Source organism: Perognathus longimembris, chromosome 28 (assembly GCF_023159225.1).
Source record: "Perognathus longimembris pacificus isolate PPM17 chromosome 28, ASM2315922v1, whole genome shotgun sequence".
Taxonomy (NCBI): domain Eukaryota; kingdom Metazoa; phylum Chordata; class Mammalia; order Rodentia; family Heteromyidae; genus Perognathus; species Perognathus longimembris.
Genome location: NC_063188.1, coordinates 94,116,430 through 94,129,147, shown reverse-complemented (window position 1 = coordinate 94,129,147; position 12,718 = coordinate 94,116,430). Strand labels below are relative to the sequence as shown.

The 12,718-nt window shown below is 37.7% G+C and overlaps 1 protein-coding gene and 1 non-coding gene across 2 annotated transcripts in view; both read right to left on the bottom strand.

The window, feature by feature from the left end:
- The window catches only part of LOC125343209 (zinc finger protein 501-like), a 91,860-nt gene that overhangs the window by 62,311 nt on the left and 16,831 nt on the right, over positions 1 to 12,718 (bottom strand). The gene's annotated exons all lie outside the window — the stretch shown is intronic.
- LOC125344465 lies at positions 4,202 to 4,308 on the bottom strand. The gene has a single exon (XR_007209562.1). It is a non-coding gene; the product is annotated as a U6 spliceosomal RNA (small nuclear RNA).

Sequence of the window (12,718 nt, the reverse complement as noted above, 5' to 3'; positions counted from 1 at the left end):
GGCCAGACAGCCTCCATTGCTAATACACAATAGACATTTTACTGTAAATGCAGCCAGAGGCAACATATAAACAGATAATCTGAGTTGTGAAAATATATAGTATTATGAGCTTTGTTTTTGCCCATACTGGGGTTTGAACTCAGAGCTTCCGCTTTGCTTGGCTTGCTCACTAACCACTACTAACACTTTACCACTTGAGCCATGCCTACAGCCCAACCTTTCATTAGAATTGAATGGACATTTTTGCCTGGACTGACTTCAAATTTAGATCTTTCAGATCTCAGCCTCCTGAGTAGCTAAGATTACAGGTATGGATTGGATTCTAGCTTCATAAAACTTTATTTATGAAAGCAAGCTGGGTTACACCTAAAAGATTTTGATTCTTGACTCCTAGTCTAAAGCAATGTTATCCACTGCAACTTTTTGCAGGAGGAAGTCTGAACTATCCAATATGGTAACCAACACATGGCTAATGCTAGTGAAAAATATGAATTTTCAAATTTAATTTGCATTTAAATAGGCACATGTGGTTAGTGATGACCAAATTTTGGACACATTGTGGTATTGTATTGCCAATCCTGGCAAACCTCTGACCACTTAATCATGTTTCTGTCAACATTTCTGCCCCAACTGCTTATTCATTGGGAAACACAATGTTGGAAACAATGAAAATGAGAACAACATATGCTCTGTGTTTCCACTGAACCTGACAGCTTCCCTTTTGCTTTCGGTGTGGTTGGCTGAGCATAATACATATGGAGCATTCAAGCCATTATTTCTCCCTGGGCATGTTAAAGTGTAAGAAAATCTCTTCGGGATCTAAGTTCTGAGTTTCAATGTCCCTGCCAATAATTCAGGAGTCTTTAGGTAGTCTTGGGTACTAATGAAAATCCCATGAAGTTGAGGACTTAAATTTTCTGTTTCAATGGGAACTTCCACTTTACAAGTATTGTCTGTTCCAAAATGTTGACCTTTTAATAGCTGCTATCTCAATTTTGGCAAGCTGAGTTTCAAACCCCTCCTTCTCTTTTTTAAAGTTTGCTTTTCAAAACCAGCCTAACGGGGATCATTTCACTGGATGATGAAGTAGGCACTTATTGAGCAATAAACCTGTGGATTTATGCTTATGGGCTTCTACAAGCAACTTTGCCACAATCCTGTGAAATCGTATTCACAGTTCATTGAGCTCTGACTGGATCTTGAGTTATAGTTGATGCTCCAAACAGAAAGTGATATTTGTCATACTCTATAACTGTATGTTCTTTGGCTTTGGAAAACTGTGGGTTGCTTTGAAAAATTCACTTTGCTACAGTTAAAGTAACCCCTCAGTTCCTGGATCACAAAATTCTAAGATGCTGTTGAGTTAGAAGAATAATTTATACCTAGAAAAGTATACAATACCAAAACTTAGTGCATCTTTATAAGATGAACAGAATCATGGAAACAGAACCTGGATTACTACCAAAAAGGTGGAAAGCAAGATTCTTACAGAACTATGAGTCTGTTGGTTGGGTTTTTTTCTGTCTTTTGACTTAATATTAACTGAGTTAAAGTATGTTTATCCTATATCTAGATTGCTCTGTGAGATTCAGCCAATCCTTTTCTTCTCACATACAGTAAAGATTGTTCTTTCTCATTAATGTAAGGTGTTCAATTATATGACTGCTCCACAATGTATATATCCATTTAATGCTAGTGGCATGCTCTTGCATACTTTCTACTTTGGAGGAATTATAAACAAAGCTTCTGTGAACATTCTAGAACATGTCTCTGCTGCAGATAGATATCATTTATCTTTAATATTTGCCTAGACGTGAAATTGCTGGCTCACTGGAGATATGTGTACTCATGTTAGGAGACCCTGTCCATTTTCTAAAATGGTGGAAACATTCCATACTCTCACCTAGAATGTTTGAGAATCCCAGTTATTTCTCATCCTCACCAGCACATATTGTTTCCTTTACTCAGTTTAACCAGTATAGTTTAGAGGTGGCACCATACTATGGCGTTAAGTTGCATTTTCTAGTGACGTGATGTTACGCATGTTTTCGTATCTCTATCACTCAGTTGGTAATCTTTTCTAATCAAGCACCTGTTCCAGATTTTTTTTTGGCCAGTCCTGGGCCTTGAACTCAGGGCCTGAGCACTGTCCCTGGCTTCCTTTTGCTAAAGGCTTGCACTCTGCCACTTGCGCCACAGCGCCACTTCTGGCCGTTTTTTTTTTTTTCTGTATATGTGGTGCTGGGGAATTGAACCCAGGGCCTCATGTATACCAGGCAAGCTCTCTTGCCACTAGGCCATATCCCCAGCCCATGTTCCAGATTTTTGCCCAATTTTCTTTAAGAAAGATCAATTGCTCTTCCTTATTTTCTTTTGTAAATTAATCTTTGACTATGTAATTTAGTTATAAGTTCAATATTAAGTATATTTTCATACGGTGTTTTGTAGCAAATTTTCCCCATCTTCATTCCAGGTTTACTCAAGTCCCTGCCCTCTTTTCTTTATAGGGACTGCTAACCGGTATTGTATTAGCTCATCAGTTTTGATATTTGCTTCCTATAATCTCAAGGATCCTTTATTGGGTGGGGTACTATAATTTAAATAATTAACAATTTTTTCAGGGAAATTAGCAGAAAGTCAGGACAAGAGTCCCAATTTGAACAACTCAGGAGGCAGGTTCTTTATTCTTTTCCCTGCTAATACTAAGAAATAGCCATTAAGGTAATGATATGATCACAACACAAGAGTCATTACTGACAAATGACTAGATCTGAAAGGTAGGATATGCACATGCTATCCAATGAAGGTATTTTGTGAGGACTAAACACAGAGCTCAAAAAATAAATATCCAACTTCTAACTCAGTCTGTTCATCTTCTAAGCTATAATTCTTCTGAAGAGAAAGATTCATTGGTATTACAGGACTTGCATAAGCAAGAAATATAATTTGCTGCCGAAATACTGACAACTGATACTGGGCTCTGGGCTCTTCACTCTCCAGTTTCTCAGTTACTCACTCGTAGTAAGTTGGACACTTCAGGAGGTACATTAACTTACTTGAGTCAGCTGGGTAACATTATCACACAAAAAATACCACAAAAGAAGATTGCTTTCTCTATAAATGTTCCTTTTTGCCAGTTTGCTGAAGTGCCCAAGTCCCACTTTGAAGCAGAATCCATATAACCTATACTGTTATGTGCACAATGTTTCAATAATCATATGTTAAACCTCAGGAGAAAATCCCCATGTACTCTAGAAAATTTAAATTAGCCAAAGGAGAAAGTGAATGTCCCACCTATACTAGATACATAAAATAGTCACATTCATAGAGACTGAAAGTATGAGGACACTTCCAAGGGCTGGGGGAAGAAGAGATTGGGAGCGTTTTTTAACCTATAGAGTTTTACTAGTGTGAAATGGAAAATTTTGGAAATGAAAGTAGTGATGGTTGTACAACAATGCAAGTGTAATGACGCCATATAATTGCCACATCAAAGTTGACAAATGTTGCCATGCGCTGGTGGCTCATGCCTGTAATCTCAGCTATTCTGGAAGCTGAGATTTGAGAATTGAGCTTCAAAGCCAAACCAGGAAGACAAATCTTCTAGTTACTTGCATCTGTAACCATAAAGTTTTCTTTCCTGTGAATTGTTCTTCACCTAATGCCACTATGAACCTTAACTCTGATAGGAGTCATTCTGATTAAAGGCTTGTAATTGTTTCGGTGTTTTAGGAATGATTTTGATATAATGGTCTTTAACTGCCAAAATAATATCATTATATTCCTATCTCCATCATGATTACATTTCTTTTTTTTTTCAAATTTTTATTATCAAACTGATGTACAGAGAGGTTACAGTTTCATACGTTAGGCATTGGATACATTTCTTGTACTGTTTGTTACCTTGTCCCTCATACCCCCCTCCCTCCTGCCCCTTTCCCTCCCCCCCCCCCGGAGGTGTTCAGTTCACTTACACCAAACAGTTTTGCAAGTATTGCTTTTGTAGTTGTTTGTCTTTTTTTACCCTATGTCCGTCAAATTTGGTATTCCCTTTCAATTTCCTAGTTCCAATACCAGTATACACGATTTCCAATATACTCAGATAAGATTACAGAGATAGTGTAGGTACAACCGCAGGAAGGTGATACAAGAACATCATCAATAATAGAAGCTACAGATACACATGGGACGTTGAAAGTAGGAAAATATGGAACACTTCACGAATTTGCGTGTCATCCTTGCGCAGGGGCCATGCTAATCTTCTCTGTATCGTTCCAATTTTAGTATATGTGCTGCCAAAGCGAGCACATGATTACATTTCATCTGTTACAGATTTGACTGAAATAAAATATTTTTAAAATAGTAATAAGCTGGTCTTGGGCAGCTCATGCCTGGAATACTACCTACTTGAGAGACTGAGATCCGAGGATCATGTTTTTTTTTGTTTTTTGTTTTTTTGGTTTTTTTTTTGCCAGTCCTGGGCCTTGGACTCAGGGCCTGAGCACTGTCCCTGGCTTCTTCCCGCTCAAGGCTAGCACTCTGCCACTTGAGCCACAGCGCCGCTTCTGGCCGTTTTCTGTATATGTGGTGCTGGGAAATCCAACCTAGGGCCTCGTGTATCCGAGGCAGGCACTCTTGCCACTAGGCTATATCCCCAGCCCCGAGGATCATGTTTTGAAGCCAGTCCTGGCAGAAAAGTCTGTGAGACTCTTATCTCCAATTAACCACCAAAAAGCTGAAAGTAGAACTGTGGCTCAAGTGGTAGAATGCTAATCTGGAGCACAAAAGCTTAGGAACGGTGCCCAGACCAAGAGTTCAAGCCCTAGAACTGGAACAAAAAGAAATATGTTTAGTTGCTGTCTAATAAATGTAGCTTATAGACAAACCATTTGTAGTCACAAGTGATCAGAGGCATAGGCCTCTGAGCAATTTTTAAAAAGCTTACAGCAAAAAATGATCTCAATGCCCCTCAGCCATGTGAGATATGCCTAATGGGGAAAATCTTAGGTTTGGATTTACTTTCTTGGCTTTTGGGGATGAGTTCTATGCTAGAGTATGTTCCACTTCTTATTTTCCCAGGAAGAGCATCCAAGAGCTTTTTATTTCCCTCCAAGAGAAGGAAAAAACACTAGAATTACTAGTGAGTCAGAGAAGCAAGTGCATATATGTAATTTTGTGGACCCAATGCCAATAGACTCATTACACAAACTAAAGATTATTTCAATTGATGCCAGGTAGAATACAACCAAAGAAATGAGTTCTTGGTAGTTATTTAGAAATCTAAGCTAGATGCCAAGATTCTTGATGTATTTCTATTTTTCTTATTAGTGCTGGGGATTGAACACAGGTCCCTGTGCATGCTAAGCACATACTCTACTACTGTGCTCTCCACTCCAAGCATCCTTCTTGAGATATCTGTGACAGTATTTTAAAAGAGCCTCATTGATTTTCATGAAACCTGAAGAATTATAATCTCTGTACTCTTTGCACACAGTTATTTAGATTTATATGATGTACTTGTTATATATTCAGATATTTATATAGTAAATGAATTGTGCAATAAATTCATTAAAATACTATTTGCAGCTCCTAAGTACTCTTTATATATACAGATATTCCTGAATATTTAATAATTACAAAAAATTCTAACACTTTCATAGTTTACAGACTGTAAACCAATTCACATTTAACTGCCTATATTGAAATAAGGCACTCTGGTAGGCCAAGCAACACTAAAAATTGTAAGTTATAAATTAAGCTAGAAAGAAATAATAGATTTGTCCTCCTACCCCAAATGGAGATATATATTCTCTGGATTGGGTCTGGACCCCTTCTTTTCTCCTTGCCTTGTTTTTATTCCACAAGGAACAGAAATAGCCCCCGACACCCACACACATTCGGCATGTAGAAACTCATGCCATAAGGCTAAACTCCACCTACACCCACCTACTCACTCTGCAGACAGCCACTCCTCAGCCAATCCTTAGGCTTATGAGTGCATAACCTCTAGGGGTTCAGTCTCAAACTAAGATGCTCATGCATGTCTTAGAAGCTCAAAAGTGATTTCAACTAAGTTCGGATGAGCCTTAGATCCAAGTGGATATCACATCCAAGTTGGTAGAGGACAAAAGCAGCCCTCAAAAACAGGAACCAAAGGACACTCTCTTCTCAGCTTATTCTAATGAAAGTACTATAGATAAGCTGTTAGGTATAATGAAGAACGTAAGAGAAGCAGCTACAGACTGCAATGAAATTGTCGGAATATATTTCGTATAATAATGAACAAGGTGCATGCCCTTAACCCCAGCACTCAGGAGACTGAGGCAGGAGGATCTCAAGTTCTATGCCAATCTGGGCTACATAGAATGATCTTGTTTTGAAACCAAAAATATGAGCTATAGCAAGATACAGGAGCGCGCGCGCGCGCGCGCGCGTGTGTGTGTGTGTGTGTGTGTTGGTACTGAGGCTTGAACTTAAGGGCCCTCACAGTTCCTCAGTTTTCTTGCTCAGAGCTAGCATTTGAGCCATGCCTCTGACCTGGCTTTGTGCTGATTATTTCAGAAATAGAATCTTTGGGGATTTTGAGGGGTGGGGAAGCTGAGTTAGCTTCAAACTCTGATCCTCCTCCTCTAAGTCTCAGTCTCTTGAATAACTAAGATTACAGGTATAAGCCACCAATACCTGGCTTGAAATCTCAGATATATCTTACAAGGAATTTAACAAAGAAGACCTTAAAGCAACCTGATTCAGTGTAGGGAAGCAGGTATTCCTTTTAGAAAGTATGGGCAGACAGCTTCTTAAGAAACTCTTCTGTTGCCTACACTTCTTCCTAACATTTCCAGCCATACAGAAGAGCTTCCTCAGCACTCTACATACCTCCACCCCTGGGCATCATTTCATGTCAATGCCATGGGTTTCTCTCTGTTATCTAGATCAAAAGAATGAGGGGGAGAGTGAGGCTCTCTTTATTATCAGTATATAACAAAGAATAAGTGAGCACAATTTATTTTTTATTAGCCTCAGGAAGGATCAATCAATTGCCTGTTCTAAAGGTCTCCCAATAAATCACTGTCTTGGCCTCATCTTTGCAAAAGTGAAACCAAGTTAAAGGATTTTTTTTCCTTATACAGTTTATTTTTTAGTTTACCTATCACTTTTGAAAGCATAGAACATTTTGCTTCCTTACCACAAACCCTACTGCCAGAGAATATATTTAATCTTAGCATTACATGAGCATATTTACATGCACCTAAAGGAAGTGTCTGATATTGTCTTTCTAATTTAACTAATAGTGTCTCTTCTCTCATGAATCTAGGTCACGCCCACTGATAAATTGAATTCATATATGCTCTTTTGACATTGTGGAAGACATTTAGTATACTCTCTATTGCTCCTTAACTTCTTTAGTCATTTCTAATTAATGCATGTGAAAGGACAGAAAAATCTTTTAGCTTAGAACACCAAATAAGAATCTAAGCCGAGTAAGGAATAAATCTTAGTTCTAAAATTTTGTAAAAAAAATTTAAACACTACTTCCAAGGGATATTGTTTAGTGTATAAAAGGAAAATCATGGGAAGGAAAATCTATGAGATTCGTATCTCCAATTAACCACAGAATTAGAGCGATAGTTCAAGTGGTAGAGTGGTAGCCTTGAGCAAAAATCTCAGAGACAGCACCCAGGCCCTGAATTCAAGCCACAGGACTAGAACAAAAATAACTGATTTCTTATCATGAAAACTAGAGGTTGTTACATTTTATTTTGCAGAAAAAATAGGTCTGTTGTCAAATAGTACTCTTTGTCATCACTTATAAGACTTTGTTATCAAAAAACTTTCTATACTGTTTTCAAAGTTCAAAATGTGGTTCTAACACAGATTATTTTAGCAACTTGGTCCATTCAACAGAGAATGAGATTGAGCCTGAGGACGAAAACATCATCACCTATGACCTAAACATCTTACAGGATCCCATTTCCTGCCTTAAATCAGGAAAGGAGTGTTGAGGATAGATGGATAAATAGATGATAGAAAAAAAAGACGTATTGAAACCAGAATGCTTTCAATAATGTTGTCAACTTCAGTCATTGTTTCACATTGGTTGGTCTTGTGCTACCAGTGACAAAGTTGTCAAATACATCTGAATTGTGAAAAATATCCCCAAATTTATCCTTGACATCTCATTGGGTAGGAAGGAAGAGAAAGATACTAATACAAGAGCTTCCTGCACATTTCCTTTCATCTTGAGAATGTGCTAGTTCTTTTGGATATGTCCAGAAAGTTACATTTGATGATTAAAAATTATATTTTAAGTCATCCTATCATTGAAGAAAGTGCTATTCTGTAATTGTAGATGCACTGAGCTCTCTTGTATCATCCTTTACTGAAGACCATCACCATGGAGTATGTGTTTATCTTGGATTTCTCATCAGACTCACTCATGCCAGATTATTTTGATATTATAAGTCATCAATTTTGTTTGCTGTTGGGTAGTTTTATTATATGCTAGGGTTCCAACAGTAAGGGGAAAGTCTCACTTCTATGGTCCTATTCTAGTAGTCAGTGATACTAAATCCTGATTCTATGTTGTCAAAGTTGAATGAAACTTTTACAATCATCTAAACCAAATGCTTCCTCTTACATAAAAGTGTCTTGGTCATCATTCAATGAATAATATGTAAAAGAGGACAAACTCAAATTCTACCACTCCAAGATCTTTTACACTCTGTTTCACACTGCTTTAGTGTTTTTATATTCTTTCTTGCAAGTTAAATCCATGCTTTCATTTCAAAAGTACTGGGATGGGAGAGGGTGTAACTCAATGGTAGGATGTTTCCATAATACTGGAGATGTACTGGATTTGATCCTTGGCAGAACACGTGCATGTACACACACACACAACCAGCAGCAGCAGCAGCAGCAGCAGCAGCAGCAGCAGCAGCAGGAATTAAGTTATTCATTACCACCATGCTAGTAGCTCAAGCCTGTAATCCCTGTTACTCAGGAGGCTAAGAGCTGGAGGATGGTGGTTTTAAGGTAGACCATATGGAAAAGTCTGGTAGCCTCCATCAATAACTAGCAAAACTCAGGGATGGAGTGGTGGCTCAAGTGCTAGAATATCAGCCTACCAAGTGCAAAGCCCTGAGTTCAAACTCTGATATTGACAAAAACAAACAAAAATGTCCCGCATTCAATGAGAAAATATTCTTCAGTACGATGGCTATGAAAATGTATATAATATAAAAGAACTACAGTCTTGACAACAGTAACTAAATTGAAGGAATAAAATGGGAAATAAATTTTCCTAGGATAGCAGTTAGTAGTGACTGAAGTAGATGAAATATGGGAGATTTTTTTTTCAGATGTAGGTCTTGCACTCAGGGCCTGGGCACTGTCCCTGAGCTCTTTTTGCTTAAGGCTAGTGCTCTACCACTTTGAGTTACTACTCCACTTCCAGTTTGCTGTGGTTAATTGGAGCTAAGATTCTCACAGTCTTTCCTGTTCTTGCTGGCTTAGAACTACAATCCTCAGATCTCAGCCTCCTAAGTACCTAGGATTACAGGCAATAGCCACCAGTGCCCAGCTCTATGGTTGAAATTTCTTAACTCCTTAACAATGAAGGGTATAATTTAGAGAGGAGGGCAAGTTCTGGGAATTACTTTTTGTAATTAAGTTACTTTGAATTATTTTAAGTTTAATATCAATCAAAATGTTTAGAGCCAAGTCCTGTAAAGCACTTACTGAAAGTAACATCAATATTGAGGTTGACACTGTAGATTTTGGACGCTAAACTTATCATCTTATTGTGATATTTTTCAATTTAAGGAGTCAAATTTACTTCTTTCTTTCGGGGTACATGGCACATTACCAGTTGGGAATCCATTTATCTTCCTTACTCCAAACTACAAGCATGAGGTTATAGGAAGTAGTGTCCATTTTCCTATACTAATACTAATCTTGTAGCCTGTCTAGATCTCTCATTCATTGATATGCAGATTACTAAGGATGAACCTTTAAATTCATTTGAAATTTTCCTTTTCCTTTTTCCTCATATCTAGTACAAAACTTTGCACTCGCAGTTTCTACTATGAGACTACAAACAAACAATATCCATCTATGGGCTAGACTACTATAATCACCTTTGTCATATGACTTCATCTTATATCTTCCACTTGCTCTCTAGACTGTAGCCAGAAATGCATATCTGATCACATCCCTCTCTCAACCACTTAAAACAAAAAGTCACACTGAGTGAAGTGAATCTTAGACCCAAAATACAACCTCCCATATAATCACAGGCAGAGGCATATTCTTATATATACAACTTAGTTGACTAAAATATGGTGTGTACAAGAGTGAATCTCAGTGGAGTAAACCTGTTGAACAGTCTGACAAATGTGTATAAGGAGTTGAGAGTGGGCTGGGAATGTAGCCTAGTGGCAGAGTGCTTGTCTAGCATGCATGAAGCTCTGGGTTCAATTTCTCAGCACCAAATATAGAGAAAAAGTGGGAAGTGACGCTGTGGCTCAAGTGGTAGAGTGCTAGCCTTGAGCAAAAAGAAGCCAGGGACAGTGCTCAGACCCAGAGATTAGGCCCCAGGATTGGCAAATAAATAAACAAACAAACAAACAAATAAATAAATAAAAGGAAGAAGATGAGAGAAGAATGTAAGAGGATAGTAGGTGGGGGAGCAGGGAACAAATACAGCAAAAATACTCAATGTACATATATGATAAAGGAAATGGGAAATGAGTCTGGGAAGAAGAAGCAGATGGGATGGAGAATGATGGAATAGGTGACTCTGAACAGAAAACACTGGATGGTCACATTTAATAGTAACCCCTCTGCACAAGTTTTGAAGTTCAGAAAAATAAATAAAGTGGAATTTTAAAAAAAAAAAACATTTCAATGGTCTCTGTGGGAGAATCTCTAGCAATGTCTGCATCTTAATCCTGCACCTTACTTTCCTTCTCATGATGCAAAGCTTTTATTGATTCATTCCTTCTGCACAAATTATTCTTTCATTCTCTTCTCACTTCATCACATCCTACTCAGCACTCTGACTTCACTTGTATCATCTTCTCTTGGGAAAGTCTTCCTAGATCACCTGACGCATATGGCCAACTCTTAGTTAAAATGAAAGTTTCAAGAAAGTGGAAACAATTTGTTTTTAGTCATAGTGTGTCCCCAGTATCTAATAATACAAAGAACAAGGAATGTCTCTATAAATATCTAGAATAAATGAGGATTAAATATAGTAAGAGAAATCTATAATGAAAACTGATGAAAGACAAACATAAACATTGGGAGAAACTCAGTAGAGATTGTAACTTAAGAAGCAAGGGAAAGAAGGGAACTTCACAGAGGTAGTGTGGAAATAAAAATACCAAATGCTATTGAGAAGACAAGTGGGTGCAAAGAATTATCAATATAGACATAACTGATGAGTTTAGGGAGTATATTTTTCAATGGCATTATAAGGGAAACATCTGAACTGGAGTGGGGTAAAAAGTAAAATACACACAGGCACTGGTGACTCTCTCCTCAAATCCTAGCTACTTAGGAGGCTGAGATCTGAGGATCACAGTTCGAAGCCAGTCTGGACTAGAAAGTCACTGAGACTGTTATCTCCAACTGACCACTAGAAAAATGGAAGTGGAGCTGTGGCTCAAGTGGTAAGGTGCTAGACTTCAGCTCAAAAGCACAGAGACAGTGCCTAGGCCCTGAGTTCAAACCCCACAACCAACTAAAAAAAGAGAGTAAAATGGAGAAGAGGAAATAATGAAGTTAAACAGCTCTTCATGTATATTTGTCCTTAGAGAAAAGAAAATAAATAAGGTAGTATAAGTAACAACATGTGGACTAAAAGGATCATCTTTTATTTTACTATGGAAGAATGATACCTAGAGTTAAATACTGGTTCTTCTGGTTTAATAGAAAAGAATCAGTAAAGGAGAAAGTTTGAGGATATAGAAATTAAAGTAATCCATAAGGTGATTTTTTTTTTCGCTAAGAAAAATAAAACAGTGTTGTCTTGTTTGGAAAAAACAAAGCAGATTTACCTAAGTGGGTTTTTCTTTAAGTTGCCCTTTAAATCAAGACAAAAACAAGTCAAAATTTAAAGTATGAGATGAAACTAAGGTAATTACAAAAGCTGTTAGCATTAACAGTATTCTGTAACCCTGGTGGCCCCTCCAACCTGGGATCTCTCTGTAGACTTAGGAATCATGAAAATTAATGTTCTGAGATCTTTGAAATTGAAATGAAAGCTGAACATTTGTGTTTGCTATTTAAAAGTTATTTTCATATGTTTAGTTTGTAAATATGGCTATTTTTCCATGTTGGAAATTTCTGAAGTATAATGCTGGTTGATGTTGTTTTTATTCTAGTTTACCACTTGATTACTGTGAGTAGCATGATAATGATAAAAGAGAGAAGAGGACTGGGGTCAGAAGGGTTCAGTGACAGCTCGGGCTCTCGTGCTAATTAACTGTAGGAGCTTGCCCGTGCTGTTTCATCTTTCCTGCCTTCTTTGCTTCCTCTACAAAATAAGGATAATAAGTTCTATCGTACTTTTCTCACAGGGCATATAGTGTGAGGATCAAACATGTTCGTGTGTGAGAGCACTTTACTCATAGAAATTAACTAGATGAGAAAACATGAACCCACTGTGGAAAATGCTGTTCCATATCTTTCCAGGCATGACTTTGGGCAGGCCCTT